The 16,988-nt window shown below is 41.8% G+C and overlaps 1 protein-coding gene across 1 annotated transcript in view; it reads left to right on the top strand.

Moving 5' to 3' along the window:
- TERB2 (telomere repeat binding bouquet formation protein 2) overlaps positions 1-16,988 on the top strand; it is a gene marked incomplete at its 5' end in the record, with an annotated part of 194,308 nt that overhangs the window by 66,952 nt on the left and 110,368 nt on the right. The gene's annotated exons all lie outside the window — the stretch shown is intronic.

The raw sequence follows: 16,988 nt of genomic DNA, 5'->3' as shown, positions 1-16,988 counted from the left end.
TGAAGCATCTTCTCCTATTTGGGCCAGAAGAGTAGCGCAATTTTTAACTGCCAGTTTCCCGGCAATTGCTGTGCTCTTGCAACAATCATAATTGCACCGCGTTTAGGGTGCCATTAAGAATAATGGCACATAAAAGCATGTTGTGTGTTCTTCCCAGGATTTCAAATTGCCTTATGTGAACAGGGCCTAAAGGTGTAGTGCAGGATTGACCAGAGGCTGCTCACCAGCTCAGAGTCAGCAGGAGATCTTCTTCCATTTACTAGGCAAAGGGTGCCTTTCTGTCAGTGTCCCCGCTGTCCTTACCTAAACATCCAGGGCTCACTTCAATGCTCTAAAATGGCTGCCGCTCCATCTCTATTGCTCTCAGGTGCCACTGTCCACTCAGCCTCAGTTTCTCTGCAGAATGCCACTTCTTCTTTTTAGGTAAAATAATAGTTAACAACACTCCCCATCCTGCACACCACAGTAGTTGAAGTCAAGGAACGAACTATAATCAAAGTTAAAGTGTTAATAAATCCCCAATAGTAAAATCAGTCTGTATATGCAGTAAAGCATGCTTGTTATACTCACTGTGGAACCTAAGGGGTTGATCCTCTGCATTGTGTAATAGACTGTTTGCTCCTGTCTTCTCTGATCCTCCCCTTCTTCCACAGTCCCCAAATCATCTGATAGAACAGAGGCCAGGGGACAAGCTGCACATGCTCAGTGTGGTATGTATTGCTAGAGATTTTTTGTTTTCCTTGGGAGGGTGCATGTGATCAGCACTGTCCAGACAGAGGGTCAGGGGTCCTGCAGCCTTTTAGGACAGTCAGAGCAGAATGAAAACTCCTCTATAAGCTTTAACCAGACACTAATATAAGTTACAAGACTGCTCTAACTGCAAATGAAAAAAGGGTATTTAGAAGTTTATATTTATCTATAATAATTGCATTTCCATGTTCTATGTACTGTGGGAGAACAGATATAGTGAATGCAGGGTCCTGGGTTTAGTAAAACTTTAAGTTTCTTTTCTTGCAATACATTTTCCCACAGTGCTTCACACTTCTTCTCAGATCATGTCCCCAGTTCGCCCCCTAGTAGATTAAGGGCAGCTTAACATTAGCTGCTCTGCGTACTGTGAATGCAGCTTCTTCTGCAGCCAATGTCTGTAAATTTCTCTATCACTGCTGCATTCTGGTCTACACTACCCTTTTCTGCTGCTTGTTTCACCATGTGAGGGACTGGTTCGTTATAATCAGCTAATGAACTTTCATTGTTCTAATGAGGAGAGTTTCAGGGCTTGAATCCCTTTAGGAGTATTTAAGCATTAGGGAGTATCTCACCAAAACATAAATTCCTATTACAGGGGATGTCTAAAAGTTGGCTTTTGCGAATGTCTGAAAAAATCAGTGAGCCAATCACAAAAGCATGAAAATTACATTTCCGGGGGTGTTCTGAATACCAGCAGTGGACAAAACGCATCCAGTTTGCCATGGTGCATTACATTTTACAGAAAAATACAGCAGCTGCAAATTGAAAAGGAAGGTCATTTTAAATAACATTAAATTACAATATGCCTTATGTAGCAATTAGGGATGAACCAGCACCATTTTTTTAACACAGAGTACCAATACTTTTTTTTTAAGTACTTGCCGATACCAAATACTGATACCTATCACCTAGGAAGAGCAGGTCGAGGTTGACTTAGAAGGTGGAGGGGGGGGGGTTAGGGAGTTGGGTGAGGGCAGGGTGTGGGGGGGGGGTGAGGGCAGGGGGGTTGAGGACAGGGTGGGGGGTCGTGGGGGCTCTGCTCTTTAACAACCAATAATTGCTTGCATTCTTTTCTTTACATTTCAGCTGTTAGCGGGGAAATCCCTCTGACAGCTGGAAGAACCGAGCCAGAAGGTATCGGTTTTAGGGTATCGGTACATTTTCACGAATACCGGCACCCATGCAAATTCCAAGTAGTAGCACCGATACGGATACCAGTATTGGTATCGGTGCAACCCTAGAAGCAATTGTATAAGTCATATATTTTTTTTGTTTGCCATATTTTTTTATTTTTTAATGAAAGTGGAGTTATCCTTTAAGGCATTTGCCACATGCTATGTACATTTACTTTGGTCACAGTACTGGCTAATGATATGCAGTCTTGTAAATGAGAAGAAGACAAAGACAAAACAGAATGAGGAAGGAAAGAGAAGAGCGATGGGCTACTAATAGATAATAAAGGCACTTATTTGTAGCAGGCCACTATCTGAGAACCAGGAGCATGCTGCTGTCTGTGACAACCAGATAACAGGCTGCATTCTAAGGTCTGTACTTCCTTATATGGGTAAGTGAGCCAGCCAAGCTTTACTTATCTGCATTGTCTGCTGTTGGTGGCATGGTGACAATGACACTGCCATGAAAATAATGCCCGCTGTGAGACTATTTAAGTTTCTTATATTTTATCTTTGTTTTAATGATTCCTAAAAATTTTAAGTGACTATGCAAACACAAGAAACTTTAATTATATTCTTTGTGGTCAATACAATTTAATTATCCCCTATTAAAGTTTAGCTACACTTATACAAAGCACAATGAAGAGAGGTGACAGTATTGTTCAAATGTGAGTCACCTTAGTACACTGTTTACAGTGGAACTAAACTCTCTAAATCAACATTAAATTGGTTGTAAAGCCTTAAGGTTTTTCTCCTTAAAGCGGAGTTCCGGGCACAGAAAAAATTTTTCAGTGAACATACCCCCGGGACAGTCAGGGCTAGTACATTCCACAATGGCTAGCCTCTGATCTGTCCCGGTTTGCACTTACCTGCAAGAAGAAATACTCACTTATGAAATTTCTTCCACAGCGTTGCCATCTCTCTTGTGGGCAGCTGAAGCCGGCGCGATCCTCTTCTGCGTCTTCTTCCGCGTCTTCTTCTCCCAGAATGCGCCTGCACCGGCCCCTCTCGTCACTTCCGGCGTCGCACCGGAAGTGACGAGCGGGGCCGGTGCCGTCGCATTGATTCCTGGGAGCGATGACGTTCAGCTCCCAGGAATCATTGCAAGCCAGGAAGTGACGGCGGAGCCGCGGCGCAGAGGGAGGAGGTGAAGAATAGGTGAGTATATTCGATCTACAATTACAAGGTGAGTACAAAAAAAACAAAAACCTAACTCTCCAATTCTGTTTCAGGTGAAGGAGAACAAGCGGACGGGCACAAAAAAAAAAGATTGATTTTGTGCCCGGAACTCCGCTTTAATTCATTCAATGCATTAAGGTGAAAAACCTTCTGTGCTGCAGCTCCCCCCCCCTTTTTTTTCCTGAGCTTCATCTAATCCAGCGATGTGCATGAGTGCAGCAGCTTCAGACACTCTCTCCCTCCTCATTGGACAGATGGATAGCAGCAGGAGCCATTTGCTCCCGCTGCTGTCAATCAAAAGCTGTGACACAGGAGCAGGGGGGCAGGGCCGAATCCTGCTGTCTGTCAATGGACACAGCAGCGGGCCTCGAGAGCAAGCCCGCATGAGTGCCCCCAAGGAAAGCGGCTTTCCATGGGGGCACCCGATGAAGAGGAGAAGCCAGGAATGCCGGCTGGGGACCCCAGAAGAGGAGGTTCGGAGCTGCTCTGTGCAAAACAATTGCACAGAGCAAATAAGTCTAGAAATGTTTATTTTATTTTTTTTAATCAGTTTGCAATCATTTTAACTATTTTAAATCTGTATGCTGGTTCCCCTTAATGTGCCTGTAAAGTGGCGCATCTGTGTGATGTATGTAGCCTGTTGCAGCAATATTGACATTTCTAAAGGAAAAAATGTTATTTAAACTTGCTCGCGGCTGTAATGTATTGTCGGCAACCGGCAATACAAATAAATTGGAGAAAAAAACGGCATAAGGCCACCCCCCCCCCCTCCAATTTATACCAGGCCCTTCGGGTCTGGTATGGATTTTAAGGGGAACCCCACACAATGAAAAAAAAAAAAAACGGCTTGGGTTCCCCCCCAAAACCCATACCAGACCCTTATCCGAGCAGGCAGCCTAGCAGGGCAGGAAAGGGGAGGGGATGAGCAAGTGCCCCCCCGAACCATACAAGGACACATGCCCTCAACATCGGGGGGGGTGGGTTGATGGGGAAAAGGGCCTATTCCCGACAACCCTGGGCTGTGGTTGTGGGGGTCTGTGGGTGGGGGGCTTATCGGAATCTGGAAGCCCCCTTTAACAAGGGGCCCCCAGATCCCGGCCCCACCTCCTATGTGAATGGGTATCAGGTACATCCTACCCCTACCCATTCACCTAAAAAGTGTACAAAAAATAAACACATAAAAGTTTTTGATGAGTACATTATTAAAAAAAAAAATAAAATAGTGTCCCTCGATGTAAATCCATTGTCAATCATGACGCCCGCTGCACCCGAAAAAAAGAAAAAAAAAAAAAAGACGCAAACTGTCTGTTGTCACATGACGTCATGTGGCGTCAGATGGGGTGGTGCCACTGGGTGATGTAACCGGGTGGCCCCACCCCTTACCTATATAAGAGCTGTCAAAGCTGAAGCACGGCATACGGCGGGTAGCCTTAGAAGAGGTGAAGCGTCTTTGAATTTTTTTCTATTTTTTGGGTGGGTGGGGTCATGATTGATGATGGATTTACATTGAGGGACACTATTTTTTTTTTTTTTTAATAAAGTACTTGTCAAAAACTGTCTTATGTGTTTATTTTTTTTTCTACACCTTTTTGATGAATGGTTAGGGATACAATGTACCTGATACCCATTCACATAGGGGGGGTATGGGATCTGGGGGCCCCTTGTTAAAGGAGGCTTCCAGATTCTGATAAGCCCCCCCACCCGCAGATCCCCACAACCACAGCCCAGGGTTATCGGGAAGAGGCCTTTGTCCCCATCAATATGCCTATATTATATTGATCCCTACCTTAATTGTTGTTGATAAAACAGTTGATATATAACTCTACATTGAGCCCCAGAGGTGTGGACGTACGTAAACAATGTTGGTCTCATTCTGTGACACAGCTCTCTTCATATGTGTACCTCTCCAATGTCTTTCTATCTTATCAATGCCACAAAAGGTCATTTTTTGTTGGATCTCTATTGTGGTACAGGTATTTTCTAAAATTTTTTGATAAGCTTGTAATACTTGAAATCTTTTTTTATATTGTTGACATGTTCTCTTAATCTGACTTTGAGTTCCTCAGTGGTTCTACCCATGTATTGCAGGCCATATTCACACTCCAATATGAATGTGACGTGTACTGCTACACGTGATAAATTGGTTGATTTCAAATCTTTCTCCTGTGGTATTAGACTTAAAATGTATGGCCTTTCTTTTAGTTTTTTTGGCAGACTCTACAGGTGATACATCTTCCACATCTGTAGAAACATACCTGATCAAGGAACATGAAGGTTTTAGTTGGTGGGTCTGCTATGCTCTTTACTACTTTATCCCTAAGTGTGGATGATCTTCTATAAATACATTTCGGGCCTTTAGGTAAAATTCTTGCAAATGTAGGATTACTTTGTAAAATGGGCCAATGTGTTTAAAAAATTTTTTCAACTGATTTGTATTGTCTATTATTTTCGGTACAGAATGCTATACTATATTCTTCTTTATTTTTTTTCTTTAGGTTTCAACAAGTCCTCTCTTTTCATGTTCTTCGCCTGTGCTTTTGTTTCCTGTATATGTTGTAATTTATATCATTTTTCCCTAAATCTATCAATGAGTTTATTGGATTGCTCCTCAAAGTCTTCCTCTAGGTCACAATTTCTTTTAATCTGCATTGGTTGTCCTTTGGGTATTGCCCCTATCTACTTGGGGTGGTGTCCACTGTTTGTAGGTATGTAGCTATTTCTGTCTGTATCTTTAAAAAGTGTTCTTGAGTATAACTTTTCTTGGTACTTATATATTTTCAAATCTAGGTATTGAACCTTAGTATCATTGAAATTAGCTGCGAATGAGATGTTATAATTTTTGGATATTGATTTTTTTTAAAAACTCCTTTAATCTCAATTCGGATCCTTCCCACACCAAAAAACACATCATCAATGTATCTTTTGTAATTTTTCAATTCTATTCTGGGGTTCTTGTAGATTTCTTCTGCTTTACATGTCAAATTCCTCTAATAGATTTGTATGGTTTTGATTTGACACCAGCAATTTTTACATACCTCTAGAAAACTGTATCTGATCAACACTGATAATAACGGTAATGAAGACCAAAATGTTGATAAACCAGAAGATATGTTTTATTCTGTTGCACATCTTACAGGTTTGCCAGCATACAATTTGCAGGTTACTGCAGTAGCAAGGTAGATGGCATCACAGGAGAACACAAATCTTCAACAACACACCAACAGGCAAGTACATCCACATGTATGATACTCCAATCCTTCAGCTCCTCTGTCTATCTCTGTCCAACGCATTTCATCAGCTGTGATCTCATCCAGGCTACTGATGATGTCACATATGGTATAATGCATTGGGTTGAGCTAGACACATTAATGTCTCCACGTACATCACTCTGGAGGACCGGGATCAGAATATTCAAATCTATATCCAAATAACCGCTGTTGGTTTTATCATATGTGAGTATTTTACTTCCGATTTTAATAAACCTCTCATCGCTGTTTTACACTTTTGGGAGCATTTCTCCTCTTTTTTTTTTATCCCCTATATGGTACATATATTATGTTGGTGATTAAGCAGAGCCAGAGGATTGGTGTATAAAACATGAGAATTTACATTCCTTTTGAGCATGTTTGGCTTCTCAGACAATGAGGATGATAATCTTTTGGTAAGCGTGAACTTGAAATTCACTGATATCACAATGATATCACAATGGAGTTTCTGTGGATGATTGTTTCCTTTCTTTTTGTGATTCCACACGTGATGGTATTTTTGGAACTGGACTTTTACTTACCTTTTAATTGTGTTCAATTGTGTCGTTTTGCATAACGATTCTGATGACCTAATGTTATATAAGTATTTCTGTAGACACATCTTGTATATACTTTATCTTTGATGGTATAGTTTACTTGAGTTTTGGATTAACGCAGCACTCATTATAAAAAATATTATTTATCTTATACATTAGGATATTTTGTGTGTGGCTTTTCACCACATTCACCAAGCTCTGGGGAAAATGCCCTTTCATTACAAAGTGAACAGCCTATATTCTTCAAGTAAATTAGCCTGAGTATGTCCCTTCTGCATTAAATATCCTATGTATATAATAATCTAATGTGAGTAAAGTGCATAAGTGCATGAAAAATGAATAAATAGAAATATAGCATTAAAAATAAAATTTTAAAATAAGTGCTCAAAGTCCAAATATGATCCCATGTGTGACATTTTATAATAATGTATTTACATATTTGTTTATTCATTCACTGGATATACTTTATGTAAATGTTTTTATACGATTTGTTTGAACTATTTTATTTGGCTGTATTTCCCCTGTGGATCACAGGAGTGCAGTTCGTTCTGCACTCCCCTGACATGTTTTCTGCAGGCTGAAGTCCACTTTCTGCTGATGTCACAGAGTCGTCATCACAACCATAGAATTGGGATTCACCCACATGCCTGGACTGGCACCTGGCTCAGCCTCTCACCGAGCCGCTCATCCAGCCCCCTCCACAGCCCAGGGAGCGAGGTGGGGCAGAGCAGAGAGCTGCGGACTGACAGTCCGCAGCTCTCTGCTCATGGAGCTGTGAGAACCAAGCAATCGGTTCTCAGTATTAGAGGAGCCAGGGGGACAGATGCATCATCAGACTGATGCTGCATCCACCTAGGTAAGTATGCATAAAAAAAAATACCCATACATCTCTTTTATTATGCATTAAAAATCCTGTTGGTTAGCAAATTTTAATTTTGTGAGCAAAGTTCCACTTTAAGGTGAAAATATGGTGAAAATAGTAATGTAGTCATTTTATGAAGTTGACTTTTGACTGTCACATTTGCCAGTGGGTAAACTCAGAAAGGTAATAGTTGATGTCTTATGGGAAATGTATACAAATGTAAATTGTACCTAAGCAGTACCCTGAAAGAATTACATTTTGTCCTCAATTCTTTTCAGTGCAGGAGTGCCTAGGCAGTAGGCACCCCTGCTCTGGAGCCTAAAAGCTGTATATTTGTGAGAATTTAATACTGTTTAGGTACTGCTGCTTCTGACTGCTAATCTCACAAATGACAATGGAGTGAGATTTGGTAATATCACTTCCATGCTGTTCACTATTCTCCACGCAAGAGAGATATTTGTAGCTGAAGATCTGCAATGCAAGGATCTCCCTGCTACTCTATTCTATTTATGGCTCGATGCTTCCTCCACCTCCGAAGCTGCTTTTTGAATTATCCTTCACTAGCCATCAGATCACTAGTCATTAAGAGGGCAGCATCTTACATTGCAAAGTCCTGCTTCCACCAAGGTGACCACCTTCACAAAGTGATGCAGTATAGAACAATACATTGTAAGTCAGCAATGGGGAAAAGGTGAGCTGCAGAGAGCCTATAGGCAAAACTGTTTGCTAGTTTTTTTGTCCTTTGTATTTTTGGGCACAGATTCCACAGTTCAAATAAAAAAAATAAAAAAAACCATAAAATAATTGGAATGTGGTTACTAATTAAAGACATCAAATCTATAGGGGAAAATACAGTAAAGCCTAGTCATTTAGTAAGCGTGGAATATAAAAAATACAGTACTGGGACATCATGAGCTGATGCTGATGAAAGTGTTTATAAGCTAAAACACATAAACATTTCTTCTATCCAACTTTCCATGAACTGGATGGTTACAGATTACAATACTATTTTCCATTTGCAGTGTAATTTATCTGAATTTATTCTTGCTGTCTAGAACATCCTCGTCTAACACTTTCCTCTGAACTCTATGTGAGTCCATACCCAAATATCCAAGTCCATCTTGACAATAAATCTCATTATTTAAAGAAGAACCCCCCCCCCCCCCCGCACATTCCTACTCTGTAAACCTGTATACCTGAATAGGAAAGAAATATACAATCATACTTATCTATATTCTTTTTTGTTCTGCCCATGAGCTGCCGGGGTCCTTGTTCCCTTGCCACCATTTTAACCACTTGACCTCTGGAAGGTTAACCCCCCTCATGCCCAGGCCATTTTTTGAGATACGGCACTGTGTTACTTTAACTGAAAATTGCGCGGTCATGCGAGGCTGTACCTAAATAAAATGTAGGTGATTTTTTTTCCCATCAAATAGAGATTTCTTTTGGTGGTATTTAATCCCCTCTGTGGTTTTTATTTTTTGTGCTATAAACAAAAAAAGACCGACAATTTTGAAAAAATAAAAAAACAATATTTGTTAGTTTCTGCTATAAAACATATCCAATAAAAAAATTATAAAAATAAAATTTCTTCATAAATTTAGGCCAATATGCTTCATATTTTTGGTAAAAAAAATCCCAATAAGCCTCTATTGATTGGTATGCACAAAATCTATAGCGTCTACAAACTATGGAATATTTTTATTTATTATTTATTTTTACTAGTAATGGTGGTGATCAGCGACTTATAGCGGGACTGCGACATTGTGGTGGACAGTCGGGACACTAGCTGACACTTTTGACACTTTTTGGGAAGCAGTGACACTAATACAGTGATCAATGCTAAAAAATATGCGCTGTCACTGTACTAATGACTAATGTTGGGAAAGGGTTAACATCAGGGGTGGTCAAAGGGTTTAAATGTGTGCCTGATCGGGCAGGGTCCTACATATCTGGTGGACCTGCCCTAAAGTCCGCCGATCCTGGATCCGGGTATACAATTTTATATACTCGCTCACCAACATTAATTTGGTTAAATCCCCTACCCAAGCGCATTTGGGCAAACCGATTGAACAGGCCCCCAAACACACCAAACGTTTGGTCGCTCTTATCTTTACAGCAGCCAAGATCGCCATAGCTCGCTCCTGGCGATCCCCGGTGGTATTGTTGGAGCTGCTCAAAGCTAAGCTGACCTGGATCATGGTGAATGAGAGAATGGTGGCCATCCTCCAGGACAAACTACACCTCTTTGAGAAGACCTGGGACCCCTGGATGAGATATCTGGCGGGACCCCAGTAATTTGAAGGTATTCCCTTGAAGATTCATGCGTGAGTGCCTTTCCACGGCTATCTTGACTCCTCTGTGGCAGACACCAACCCCCCACTGCTCCTGTACCCCATCCTCTCGTTTCCTTCCCCCTCCTCTTCCCGTTTCTTTCTGCCTTCTTTTCCTTCCTTTCCCACTTCTTTCTATACTCTCCTTTATCTTCGCTGATCTGTCATCCAACAGACATGGTCCTCTTGGGATCTTTATAGACTTGTCAGCACCGCCTAGTGCGGCTACACTGTTATTCATTGTTGTATTTTGAATTTGGCGTATGGTGTGGCGGTGGGTTGGGGTCTGCGCAGCTGCCCCCCTCCATTCGGCGCAGTGTGTTCCCTTGCGGGGCGCCGGGGGGGGGGGGGGGGCGGGCCCGGGCCTGGCTCGGGCCGCCTTGGTCGGAGCACAGTTAGACATGTGTTGATTGGCGTGATGCACCACTGTTATGCGCTCCCTCGGGGGCTGTGTCACTAGATCTTTTTCCTGATCTGTATTATTGTATTTCATGACAGATGCTCCTCCATTGTTTTCTTGTGTATGTTTCACTTGCACTTAAACCAAATAAAAATCTATTGAAATCTAAATGTGTGCCTGACCAGTGCTTTACTACTGTGGGGGGGGGGGGGGGGGTTGCTTTTACTAGGGGAAGGCATGGATTGGTGCCACTGTCTAGCAGAGACAGAGGATCCACGCCTTCTTTACTGACAGAATGGTGATCTTCCTTGTTTACATGGGAAGATTGTCGTTCTTCCTGTGTACCGAAGCATCGGTACATTGAGTCCGACAGCTAAGGAAAAAGGAAATGCCCTTCTAACTAGAGAACTTAACAGTTCAGTTTTCCTTAACGGCCCCTAATGGGCCCCCCATACCTCAGGCCCCATTAAGAACATACTTAAAGTGAGATGTGGAAATCTTATGACTTCTGGGCTTTGCAGCCAGCCGTTTTGAAGCCAAGAGGTCATAGAATCCAGGCCCTGCTTCTATGCCTGTTTATCCCTCTTTTGGGGGGGCTAAGAGAAATTACCCTCCCAAAACAGGATAGTGAGCTAGACCTGCAGATAAATAAAAGAGCCAGAAACTTTACTATGTGGCACAGTGGGTCTGATACAAAAAGTTGGTAGTGTCTCCACACCGGAGAGGGCCTCTGATCAGAGGGGATTCCCTTCCTAGGAAATTAACCAGTATTCTAATCAAAGTAATTGGGAGCACAGGAACTACTGCTACCAGCATATACTGTATCATTAACCACTAGCCTATAGACGGCTACAGCGTGGGCTTCCAGTGCCGGGAGGGGTTCAATAGACATCCTCGCGTAATCGCATTGCTCGCACACCCCCTGTGGCATATGGGCGGTGCGCTCTGTGACCGTCAGGTCCTTTGGACTCGGCTGATCACAGAATAGGGTAAAGGGTTAATCTCAGCAGCCCTTTACCACGTGATCAGTTGTCAGCCAATGACAGCTGATCACTGAATTAAACAGAAGCCGGTTATCCGCTTTTTTTACCCTCACAATTAGCGTGAGGAGAAAAACAGAAAGGCGATAACAGGCTTCTGTTAGAGGGACATCGGCCCCAATCTATGCCCACCAGTGCTGCTAATCACTGCCAACTAGTCCCAACTATCAGTACCAACCTATTAATGCCCACCAGTGCTGACGATCAGTGCTCACCAGTGCCACCTATCAGTGCCCATCAGTCTCTCATCATCAGTGTCACCTATCAGTGCTGCCTACCAGTGCATATCAGTGCCCAACAGTGCCACGTATTAGTGCCCATCAGTGCTGCCTATCAGTGCAATCCTATCAGTGCCCATCAGTGCCACCTATCAGTGCCCTTCAGTGCCACCTATCAGTGCAGCCTCATCAGTGCCTCCTCATCCTCATTGATGCCCACCAGTGTTGCCTCATCAGTGCCCATCAGTGCAGCTTTATCAGTGCCACCTATCAGTGCCACCTCATCAGTGCTTATCAGTGCAACCTATCAGTGCTCATCAGTGCAGCCTCATCAGCACATATCAGTGAAGGAGAAAAATTATCTGTTTGCAAAATTCTATAACAAACTATGAAAAATGTTCTTTTGTTTTTGTTTTTAGCAAAAAATAAAAAATCTAGTGGTGATTAAATACCACTAAAAGAAAGCCTTTTTTGCATGAAAAAAAATGATAAAAATTTTGTTTGGGTACTGTGTTGCATGACCAAGCAATTGTCATTCAAAGTGCGACGGAGCTGAAAGCTGAAAATTGGTCTGGTCAGGAAGGGGGTATAAGTGCCCAGTGAGCAAGTGGTTAACTACAAGCTTTATAAAAGAAAAGATTATTAATAGTACATACATCTAATGTACAAACAGGTATAATCAGAAAAGGTCCTGTTGGAATTTTGCACGTATACCCGGGTATATACAGCTTTTAATAAAGATACTTGTAGATGAATGTTGCAGCACAGTCCAGTTGCTGCAGATAATCGCGAGGCAGAATCCATCTTTGCGTTGGACACCATAAGACAAGATCAGGGGGTGATGGGGAGGTCCCCCAACTGTTGTCTAACCAGCCTGGAATGCAGCTTCTCACCTATCTACTTGTTTTAGTCCTTCCCTAGCAGTTTCTAATCCTGACATGCAACCAAACCTTTAACTACCAGAAGTGTCCGTCAGATGCCTAATCTGGTCATAACCTTTGCTGGCTATCCAACACTAAGCTAAAACTAGCTATAGAATCCCAGACCAGAATGGACAGGATAACCTAAACATAACAGGAGCTGCATATAAATAAAATAACAGAAGATGCATATAAACGCTATTGCAATAAACAGGTTCACCTACTAATATACTAAAATGTGACCAATATATACATACAGTAGCAGAGACCTTGTTATCTGGCACTGTGCATATGAAATAATAGCAATAGGACAGAGATGTGTCTGCCACTAGAATTTACATCAAAAAGTTATGGACAGCTGCAGTTAAACAGTCAGAACACAAAACAATAACCTAATAGTCTCTGCTTCTGGTCTGCAGTAATGCAGGTCTTGTATGTGAACATGCGGTGCCAGCTCACCGTTCTCTACCAATTTCCTCCTTTTGGGTTTTTTAAGCCACCCCCCAGAAACAGGAAGTGCTAATACATAATTATACATAATACTGTGATATTAGCAGCTAACAGTTGAGGGCAGCAGATCCCTGCATAGTAGATAGTAAACCCCTACTCTGGGAAACATGAAGATTCTCTCTTGCACTAGGACTGCACCAACACTGCAAGGGTTAGTTGCTCATTTAGGTCTAGGGGGTATAGAAAAGAAGATTTACTTACCTGATCCCTCAGTGCTACTAGACTGGTCCATGCAAAATCATCTCTCCTATACTCCAGCAGTCTAAGATCCTGCTGCACTCAAAACTGATGTAGGGTCCATAACCCTGCATTGGACATCATGATGTCAAGGAACAGTCCACCACCAGAGCATGGGGGGCTTTGTCTGTCAGGGAAGTGGAGCATCAAGTAAGTAAAACTGCTTTTACCTTCCCCTAGATGAAAAGAGCAGTTAATCCTTATTGCAGGGGAAAGCCCCACTGCGAAGGAGAATTTTCAGATTTCTTAAAGTTGAGCTTTAGAAATATTGTTGCCTGGGTTTCACTTCTGCTTGCCTCTGGATTATAAGCTTGGTACTTACACATTCTATGTGCACTGTGATTTTTAATGTAGTGTGATAATCTGATTTCTAAAATTTAAAATAGATCTTCTTGAGCAGTTTTTATTATTTGAGTTTACATTTGCTGCTAAGCACTTAAAGTCATCGGTTGTTGGTGGCGCAATATGCATTAAATTTTACCGTTATGGCTAAAGGACAATGTATTATTAGGCCTCAAAAAAAACTTGCATACACAAACAACACAACAAGTTTAGTGTACAAGCATCTTATCTCATACTCATGAGTATCTTTTCCTGGGCAAGCCACTTCTGTGTTAAGTGCTTCTATGCATAGTGAGTATACAGTGAATATATCAAATTTGTGGACACCGTGTAACTATTGGATGCATCTCAAACACGGTAAGCTTTTTGAATAATCTATATTTAGACAGGTTTTTGTATAAATCACAGAGTACGAAAGAGAAAATACATGTGACAGTATGGATAATCGAAAGAAAAAAAACAACAAACAAACAAGGGACATTTTTCCAGATACTGTTCATCAAAGGGGTCTAGAGGGTGGATTGCACAACAACAGATTTTGCCCCTAGGCCAAACAAAGTACATCGATAGACATACCCATCTAAATCCAACCTGTGAGCTAAGGGAGCATACCCAAAGAAGGGACCACCAGAGGGGATGAAGGGTGGAAGAGTAAAAGGTAAGAAAAGGCGGAGAAAGGTCAAGGTGGGTTCTTAGTGCGTTGGGTGCTGTGACTGGGAGGGGTGTCACTGTGTGTCGGGGATTTCTTCTAAATAGTACATCCATCCCGACCAGGTATCACAGAAATAATCCAATTGATCTTTAATAGTGAGTACCCACTGTTCTGCCTCCTTGATATGATTTACTTCCCTCTTCCAATCTGGCAATGTTGGGCATGCTACCTTTTTCCAGTATCTTGGTATCAGGCATTTAGTTGCATTCAATAAGTGAGGGGTGGGTGTTCTATACCATCTTGTTAGAAATTTGTATGGGGATTCTTGAATGCGAGTGCTGATGGAGGAGACATGTGCCAAGTGGACAATTTTCTGAATTTGTAGGGGAGAGAATTCGGTCCCCATTCTTTGATAAAGTAGGTAGTCGTCTGCGAGTGAGTCACAAGCACTATTTTATACATGTGGGATAGCAAGTGTCTTGAGTCTAAGGGCCGTAAAAACACCAGGATTCTAAGTGGGACAGAGTAGCTACAGAGCGCAGTGGTGGTCTCAATCTAGAGAGGATGTCCCTTATTTGCCTGTGCCTCCACAAGGACATAGGGTGGTCCCCGTATTGGAATTGTAAGATGTCTAATGGTAACAGCTGTCCATCTGGAGCAAACTTGGCGCACTTCGTGTCTCCATCTGTTCCCCAAGATTGAAAGAACCGAGTGTCCTCTCCTGGGGGAAACCAAGGGAATCCTCCAAGAGTTGTCAGGGGGGGAGGTTTTAGGAGCATACTCGCCCTGTGTGTTCAGTCTGTCCCAGACCGTAAGAGTCGATCGAGTCAAAGGGGAAGTCCACTCTGAAAGTCTTCTGTTCCAAGCCTGTAACCATGGTGTCCCTGCAAGGTTCCTGCCTGCCATAGTATTTTCCAATGGGACCCACTAGCGCCATAGCTTTATAATATAAAGAGACATCAGGTAGACTAGCCCCTCCCTCCTGTTTATGTCTACGTAGTGTCTCATATGCAAGCCTGGGATGTTTACCATGCCAGACAAAGTTCAAAAATATTTGTTTTAGGCATTTGAAAAAGCTTGGGGCAATAGGATCAGTATGGTATACAGCAAATACTTATATTATTCTTGGGAAAATGTTAATTTTTATCACAGTTAGCCACCCGAACCATGTCAAGGGGTAGCAAATGCCATGTCTTCAGGTCCAGTGTAATCCAATCTAGAAGCTTCCCATAATTGTTGTCACATAACACCTTCAGGTTAAAGGAGATAGATGTGCCTAAATAGGGAAGAGAGTCTATTCGCCATTGAAACTGGAAGTGCTGTAGGGTATTAGTCATCTCTGAGGGAACATTTATGGGGAGTAATTCTGATTTATTATAATTGAGTTTGAATTTAGAATGGTAAGCTCTATGTAATTGAACCACAACCCATGCTGTGCTTTTGGACTTCCATCAGTATACAGCTTCCTCCTAGTCGTGAACATAGATATCAGATTTTCCAGCCGCCCCCATACAAAGTTAGCCGACAACTTAGCTTCTACAAGTTTTGGAACCTTCTCCTTTATTGAACAATTTCACACCCAATTTATACACACATGGGAACATCCCCCTCCTGATCTGATTACCACACACAGGTCAGGGGTTACCTGATTACATTATCATATGCAGATGAAATTGTATGCAGAAATATAATTACCTGAACAAATTATCTAGCCATATGGACAGAACAATATGTGAGTTCATTAACATTTAACAATGGAACAGACAGGCTTAACAGAATACATGTCGCACCTCAATACACAAACAATAGGGAGAGCCTGTGTCTGACATTGAAGATCAATACACATTATCATAAGTAAACACAGACCCCATTTGAATTACACAAGTTCAGTACCAGGAATTTATAACTGTGTGCCTTTAAAGAGTAACTCCCCTTTTGTTGAAAACAGTCCCCTCTGGGTGTACATTGTAAGGGTTTTAACAAAGGTTGCTGCAGATTCTGCATCCCATTAGACATGGTTTCCCTTTGGGAGTATCTCACCAAAAATTACATTTTTGTTGCAGGGATGGCAAAATTCTTACTTGTATCTTAGTGCAGACTTCTGGGAAAATCAGTACGCCAATCACACAAACAGGAAATTAAATTTTTAGGGGGTGTTCTGTATACCTTCTGTGTACAGAACGCCTCCAGGTAGCCATATTGCATTGCATTTTACAGAAAATTACAGCAATGCAGATTGAAAAGGAAACGTTATATTTAATTCACAAAATTACTTGAGTTGCAATTATATATATATATATATATATATTGTATTTGCTATTTTGTTATTATGAAAGAGGCGTTTCCCTTTAAGCTATGCATTATTGAAAAGATGTAAAAATGTCCAGATTGCTGTAAATTTGTCATCTCCTGTTATTTATGTTTATGGAGTTATGATCATCAGTTACAGGTCAAGTAAGTACATTTAGGAATCTGGGAAATCAAAGTAACTCATAGAAGACTATCTAACCTCGCACGGCCTTCCTTTTGCAAATGCCTCTTTGCTCATCTTGACCCTGACCAAGAAAAAGG

This window comes from Pelophylax lessonae, assembly GCF_965119305.1.
Source record: "Pelophylax lessonae genome assembly, chromosome: 4".
NCBI classification, from domain to species: Eukaryota; Metazoa; Chordata; class Amphibia; order Anura; family Ranidae; genus Pelophylax; species Pelophylax lessonae.
Note: the sequence above shows the minus strand (reverse complement) of the source record. Positions and strands in the feature narration are given on the sequence as shown.